This window comes from Petaurus breviceps, unplaced genomic scaffold (assembly GCF_028583685.1).
Source record: "Petaurus breviceps papuanus isolate PSGF00001 unplaced genomic scaffold, PetGlider_PUasm1.0 90897, whole genome shotgun sequence".
In the NCBI taxonomy this organism is placed as follows: Eukaryota; Metazoa; Chordata; class Mammalia; order Diprotodontia; family Petauridae; genus Petaurus; species Petaurus breviceps.
The window spans coordinates 12,101,032-12,109,104 of record NW_027187374.1 but is presented as its reverse complement, the minus strand read 5'-3'; the positions used below and the strand labels follow the sequence as shown (position 1 = coordinate 12,109,104).

The window sequence follows — 8,073 nt, the reverse complement described above, 5'->3', positions numbered from 1 at the left end:
TGTGTGTGTGTGTGTGTGTGTGTGTGTGTGTGTGTGTGTGTGTGTGTGTAAAATGGTGGCCTTCTCTAGACCATGGTGGGGAAGGAGGGAGACAACTTGGAACTTAAAATGTAATAAATAAATTAATTTAATTTAATTTTTAAAAAGACATGTTAGTTCATGATTGACTGAATAAATATGAAAGTTCTTTGGAAGAGAGCTTCAATCTACCTATTTGTCTTCTCTTGGAATTGCTGGTTGCTCTGTTTCTCTCATTCATTTGTGAGGAAAAAGCAAAAACCAGAAAGACAAGTTTTGCAGCTGCTTCTCAGTATAAGAATTGATACTGAGATCAAATTTACATACCTGGGCTATTCTTTTTTTTTTTAAGCAATCGGGGTTAAGTAACTTACTCAAGGTTACATGGCCAGTTATTTCTGGGTGTGGTGCTGAGTATCTGAGCCCAGGATTCGATCTCCAGGTCATCCTGACACTGGAGCCGGTGCTCTCACTCACTGAGCCACCTGGCCGCCCTGGGCTATTCTTTCTTGCTCAGAGAATCAACCTGAACTACTTGGTTATGAGATGTTTTGACTATAAGCTGATTGGACAACACAGCATTGGGATGAATCAGTTGGCCTGACTTGCCTCTGTTGCTCAAAAAGAGTCTGATGCACTCTGGGGTTCTTTGGCTTACAGCAGCTGCTAGACAATATAAAGGTGTAACATTTTTCTAAAAACCTTTATGAGTGTGATTAAGAATTTTAAATACGGGGGAGGACAGGTGGCTCAGCGAGTAAGAGCACCGGCCCCAGTGTCGGGAGGACCTGGGGATCAAATCTGGGCTCAGACACTTAGCACAACACCCAGAAATAATTAGCCGTGTAACCTTGAGCAAGTTACTTAACCCCAATTGCTTTAAAAAACAAAAAGGAATTTTAAATACCATCAATTATTCATTGGTTCAATATTAGAAGAAAACAATAATGATCAGAAAGGGAGCAGTCAGGAGAAAAGTATCTCTGTGTGGTGTAGATATTCCTAAAATGGGACAATGTCAATCAAAGCCTAAAGTCAAATTCTGAGCTACCCTGAGCATGTGTTACTTTGCTGGTTTCTGTAAGTATGTTTCTACATTCTCCAACATACTCTAACTATAAAAAGATGCTTTATCAAAAGTTTTGCTAAAATACAAGTATACTTTCTACACATCCTTCCTTACATTTACTAATTTGGTTATTCTGCCAAAAAAAGAAACAATGCTAGTCTGGCATGATTTGTTCTTGATGAAGTCCTGTTGGTGGTTCTTCATAATCAGTGCTTCCCAGTCTGTTCACCAACCCTTCTAAAAACATTCTATTGTACTAATGCATTGTTGGTGGAGTTGTAAATTGATCCAATCATTCTGGAGAGCAATTTGGAACTATGCCCAAAGGGCTATAAAACTGTACATACCCTTTTATCCAACAGTACCACTTCTAGGTCTGTATCCCAAAGAAATCACCAAAAAAGGAGAAAGGACCCAAGTGTATAAAAATATTTATAGCAATTCTTCTCATGGTGGCAAAGAATTGGAAATTGAGGGGATGTCCATCAATGGAGGAATGGCTTAACAAGTTGTGGTATATTAATGTAATGGAATACTATTATTCCATAAGAAATGATGAGCAGGCAGATTTCAGAAAAACCTGGACTTACATGAACTCATGCTGAATGAAGTGAGCAGAACCAGGAGAATATTGTACACAGTAACAGCAACATGGTACAATGACAAACTTTGACAGCCTTAGCTCTTCTCAGAAATGCAATGATCTAAGACAATTCAAAAAGACTCATGATGGAAAATGCTATCTACATACAGAGAAAGAACTATAGAGTCTGAATATAGATTGTACATGTATAGCCTATATCAGATTGCATGTCATCTTCAGGAGAGGGAAAAGGCGGGGGGGGGGGGATTTAGAACTCAAAATCTTATAAAAGTGAGTGTTAAAAACTGAAAATAGATAAATTTTAAAAATATTCTGTTCTAAAATTGTCCTAGGCATGAGGATGATTTTCAGTGGCCTATATTGTTCACACCTAGTTCTCTTTCCTTCTTTTGAAAATCAGGGCAACATTTCCTCTTCTCCAATCTTGTGGAAATTTTCTGTTGATATTTTTTTTTTGCTTTTTAGAGGGGTGAAGGCAGGATTGGGGTTTAATTAACAATTGGGGTTAAGTGACTTTCCCAAGGTCACACGATTACTAAGTATTAAGTATCTGAGGTCAAATTTGAACTCAGTTCCTCTTGACTCCAAGACCAGTGCTCTATTCACTAAGCCACCTTAGCCACCCCAATTGGTCTTTCAAATATCATTGACAGAAACTTTGCAATAACATATGCTAGTTCTTTCGGTACCTAATGATATAATTTATCAAGGGCTCCTACATGCTCTCTTATTATCTCCTTACTTATGTTGGATATCATCTACTATTCATTTGTCTGTCATTTCTAGCAAAAAGTCATTATACTTTTTTTAATGCTTTAATTAACTTCTGATTTACATCATCCATTTCCACCAGATTTTCAGTTACAAATTTTCTCCCCATTTCTCCCCCACCCACTGCCCAAAATAGCAGTCCCACAGGATATCCCCTCCTCCAATCTGCTCTCTCCCACATTTTCCCCCATACCCCTTTCCATTTTTCCAATGGATCTCTATGCCTCAGTGCCTGCACATCCCATTTCCCAATTACATGTAAGATGGTATTAATAATAGTATGTATATATATATATATGTGTGTGTGTGTGTATACATATACAAATATATATACACACACATATATACATATATATACATATTTGAATATTTGATTTCAAAACTTTCAATTCTAGATTCATTCCCCTCCTTCCCCATCACCCACCCTTACTGGGAAGATACGCAGTTCAGTATAGGTTGCACATGTGTGGCTAATGCAAAACAATAACATAGTAGATACATTGTAAAAGACTGACTACACTTCCCTCCCTCCCATCCCACCTCCTATCCACTCTTCTCTCCACTTTGATCCCATCTATTTTCAAAAGTGAGTGCTTCCAACCTCCCTCCCCCTTCTATCATCCCTCCTCTCATTCCCTTCCCCCCTATTCTCCTGGAGGGTGACATACCCTATTTAGTGTGTATTTCACTCCCTCCTCAAGCCAAATTCAATGGGAATAAGGTTGACCCATTCCCTTTTGCCTTCCTATTCTTCCCCTCCATTGTAACCATTTTCCCTTGCCTCTTCTGTATGAGATAGTTTACCCCAATCTGTCTCTCCCCATCTCCTCTCATTATATTCCTCTCACCTCTTAATTTCACCTTCTAAGTATCATTCCTTCCTGTTAAATTGGACCTGTGCCCTCTATCTATGTATACCTGTAAACATATATACACACATTCACATATGTATTCATATGCCCATACAGCCTCATATATAGACAAATATATAGATATAGATATACATACATACATACATATATAATCCCTTCAACTACTGAGAAAAGTTTCATAAGTTACAATTATTGTTTTTCCATGTAGGAATGTTAATAGTTCAACTTTGATAAGTTCCTTATGATTCCTTTTCCCTGTTTACCTTCTCATTCTTCTGTTGCTTCTTGTATCTGAATATCAAATTTTGTATTCAACTCTGGTTTTTTCAGCAAGAATGCTTGAAAGTCCTCTATTCCACTGAATGACCATATTTTCCCCTGAAACATGATACTCAGTTTTGCTGGGTAGGTGACTCTTGGTTTTAATCCCAGCTCCTTTGACCTCAGGAATATCACAATCCAAGCCCTTAGATCCCTCAGTGTAGAAGCTGCCAAATCCTGGGTTATCCTGATTGTGTTTCCACAATATTCAAATTGTTTCTTCCTGGCTACTTGTAATATTCTCTCCTTAATCTGGGAATTCCAGAACCTGGCTATAATATTCCTAGGAGTTTTCTTTTTGGGATCTTTTTCAGGACGTGATCGGTGGATCCTTTCAACCTCTATTTTGCCCTCTGGTACTAAAACATCAGGACAGTTTTCTTTGGGAACTTCCTGGAGGATGATTTCTAGGTTCTTACTTGGTCATGGCTTTCAGGCAGTCCAATAATTTTTCAATTATCTCTCCTGGATCTATTTTCCAGGTCAGTGTTTTTTCCCATGAGATATTTCACATTGTCTTTATTCTTTCATTTGTTTGGATCTGTTTAACAGCATCTTGATTTCTCATAAAGTCATTAGCTTCCATTTGCTCCAATCTAATTCTGAAGCAATGATTCTCCTCATTGCCTTTTTGGGCCTCCTTTGCCATTTGAGTCAGTCTGTTTTTTAAGGTATTATTTTCCTCAGTCAGGCTGTTGACTCTCATTTCATAATTTTCTTGCATTGTTCTCTTCCCAATTTTTCCTCCATTTCTCTTATTTGGTTTTCAAAATCTTTCTTAAGGTCCTCTATGGCCTGTAACCAGCTCATATTTTCCTTTGAAGCTTTTGGTGCAGGAGTTCTGACTTCACTGCTTTCCTCCTGTATTGTTGGAATCTTCTGTCTGCTTTGTTTCCTTTGCCTGCTCATTTTGCCACTCAATTACTTGACTTATGGGCTTTTTGCCACAGTAGGATTCTGCCACCAGACAGGGGAGTTTTCATCCCAAACGCTGGGGTTTTCTCAGCTGCCGAAGGTATTAGATGGGTGCCCTCTCTGAGGTCTCCACATGCTCTGGCAAGCTGGACACACACCCCAGAACCTCCACCCTAGACTGCAATCCAGATCCAAGCAGGTTAAAGCAAGAGCGATTACCCCTCAGACTGGTCCTTGGTCCCCCTACACTCTGCAGGCCAAGAGCTGAAGCCGCCACATGGCACTGGCTGGCTGTGCTGGCATCTCTGCGGCTTTCTGCCCTGGGGGTAAAAGCCAGGCACTCCCACTTACTGGTCCCAAAGTCCAGACTATACTGACCTCTCATTTTGTCCTTTGTGTCTATGTGTTGATAAATCTGGAAACGGCCACAGCTGCTGCTGATCTGGAGTCCCTCTGGCGCTGCTGGTCAGGCCTGCTGTGGGGCTAAAGCCTCAGTGTGGGGCTGGGCTCGACTCCCAGAGTGCTGTGCTGGATTCCTGCCAGCCTGCTGGGCTGTCCTCAGTGGGAGGTTAGCTTCTCTGTGTCATTTTGTGGGTTCTGCAGCTCCAAAGTTTGTTTAAAGTCCCCTTTTAATGTGGATTGGGGAGGGTGAAAGCCAGAGCTGTGGAAAGGTCGAGCTTCTACTCCACCATCTTGGCTCTGCCCCCTTGACTCAAAAGTCATTATACTTTACAGAGGAAACAGAAAAAAAAAAATGTTTTGCCTTCTCTCTGTTGTCACTTAACATCGTCCTACCCACCTCAAGCAAATAAGTATTCTCTTCTTTGAGTCTCCTTTTTCTCCCAGTCATGTTCTACTGTTTAACTTGATTACTATTTTATTAGATATTTTTGTTGTTAACTAATGCTTTTAATGTCCTCTAGATGACCAGCAAAAGCAAACAAGTAAGTGGATTTTGTCAGTTACAGTTGGGAGAGAATTCTAATCAACAAAATGCTACTTTTGTGTCTTATTCAGATTATTAAATTTGGAAGTCCTATTTACTTCAAGGATTCATCTGAAGATTTTTTTTTTTTAGACAATGGACAGTAGAAAAAATACAGTCGTGCTTCTGTGTTTATAGAGGCCAGGTCATTGTCTTTAATATAAGTACTGCTTGTGCAAGCCAAAGTGGCCCTGAAAAAATACTTTCTATTTTACTGTTAACTAATCATTATAAAAAAAGGGGAAAAAATCAGTATGAGTTATCTAAAACACTCATGTGTCTAATGTTGCAATTAGAGCCACACAGAAGAATGCTAAATAAAGGAATGTTCATAACAGGAAAGACAAGGGTAATAGGAATGCTTCATATAATACTCTAGATTTTAGGAAGATATGTAATGTGCTTACAAGATAACACAAGGAAAGAGAATGAATCTTGTGTGTTTTCTGTCAATTATCTGAACTTATTGACTATCCTAAAAGACCTGGTAAGAAGTGAGGAAAGTTTCTTTTTTTTTTTAAACAGTGTTGTTTATTTCTGAGCAATGAGCAACATTTAAAATTCATTTCTTCTTAGGTTGTTGAGGTATATTAAATTTAAAGAAGATAATAATATTTCCATCTTCAACTATGTAATTTCTACTTTGTTGTCTATATTTCCCAGCAGCTTTGACAGCATTTTCTGAACCTTCCTCTTTAAAATCTTCATATTTCATTACTTCAGCCATAATGAACCCCTTTTCAAAATCGGTATGCCTCTTTCCTGCTGCCTGAGGAGCCTTCGTCCCTTTCCTGATGGTCCATGCATGTACTTCATCTGGGCCTGCAGTGAAAAAGTATTCTAGTTGGAGGGCTGTATATCCAGCCTTAATGATCTTTGGCAAAGCACTTTGTGTCATGTTCTCTTCAGCACTCGTTTCTTGCAACTTGAGTTCCAAGGCCCCACTAAAAGGAATGACCAAGGCACCTGGGTCATGCTTGTCTACCCACTCTTTAATTTTTATCAACCATTTGTTTTTCTTTCTAATGTAGTCCTTTTCTGAAAGGTTAACCAAGTCATTCCAATCATGATAGAAGCAAACAGGTTTCTTTTCATCCGTAACCCAAGTTTTTATTTTGCACATTATGTTCTATTCAGGTTTTAATTTCTTGTCTCCTCCTCTCACAGCCACCTTTTCTAGTTTGTCTATTATGGGCATTATCATTTCCTCATCTTTAAGTCGAAGCTCTTCATGTATTATTTCTATATCTCGAACAGGATCTACACTTCCTTCGATGTGAGTAATGCCATCTTCAAATGATTGCATTAGATGAAAGATTCCATCACAGGCGCTCATGTAAGACAAAAAGGCAATTCCCAGTCCCTGTCCAGCATGAGCTCCTTTCACAAGGCCAGCAATATCAACTACATTCCAAAAGGCTGAATTTTGCTTGGAAGTTTGTGATACTGGCACAAAAAAATCAAATCTGTCATCTGGTACAGGTTCTCGACTCTCATTAGGATCAACAGTGCAGAACGGGAAGTTTTCTGTTGCGGCCTGGCTCTTTGTTAGGACATTGAAGAATGTAGATTTCCCAACATTTGGTAATCCAACAATACCAATTTTCAATGAAGTCCCAAATCTTCCAATAATTGGATGTGGTTTAATTCCATCACCTCCCTTTTTGGGGGGCATCTTGCCGAGGGGGTGGCTATGACACAGAGGTCGCCAGAGGGCAGGAAGACTGCGGCAGATGGTAGCGGGGAGCGCGGAGGGAGGGAGGAATTAAATGCGGCCCCGTCGCCCCAGCACCACGCACGATGGTGGCAGCGGAACAGACGGGTTCGGCCACCTGCAGGAGCCCAGGCAGCCGCAGCAGCCGAGGCTCCCGAGCACCGCCCCCTCGGAAAGTTTCTTAAAACTGTTCACTCTAGAGTGTTAGTAGCAGAAAGAGGAAATAGATGCAGGAGATATTGTGGATATAAAATATACAGGAGTTGTCAATTGACTGGATGTGAAGGTAAGGGAAAGGTAAGAGTCAAAGATAAAGAACTGAATTGCCTCGAAGAATTGCAGTGTTATTAACAGACACAGAAAAATTATAGAGGAGTAAATTTGCAGGGACAGATAAGGAGCTCAGTTTTGTAAATGGCAAATTGGACATGACAGTGAAACATCCAAATGGAAATATCCAATGGGTAGTTGGACTAGATGACCTCTAAGGTCCCTCCCAACTCTAACACTGTATGATTCTATAGATCACAGGATTTATCTAGAGCTAGAAGGTTCCTCAGAGTTTATCTAATCAATTCACTTCATTTTACAAATGGGACAACTGAGGTTGAAGATGTTAATTGAATTAATCATAGTAACTTGGGTAGTAAGTAGCAGAGCTTGCTAGGATTTATGATTAATAGGTATATGACATGATTTTATAGGTTCCAGGAAAGTCACTAGCACAACTCATACCAGAAAATACCTGAAATTCTATCAGCATAGATTCATTTATTTGGTTTTTTGGGGTTTTTTTTTGGGGGG

At 39.6% G+C, this 8,073-nt stretch overlaps 1 pseudogene; it reads right to left on the bottom strand.

Moving 5' to 3' along the window:
* Positions 1–6,090: 6,090 nt before the first annotated feature.
* On the bottom strand, positions 6,091–7,313 carry LOC138151359 (obg-like ATPase 1 pseudogene; annotated as a pseudogene).
* Positions 7,314–8,073: the final 760 nt, after the last annotated feature.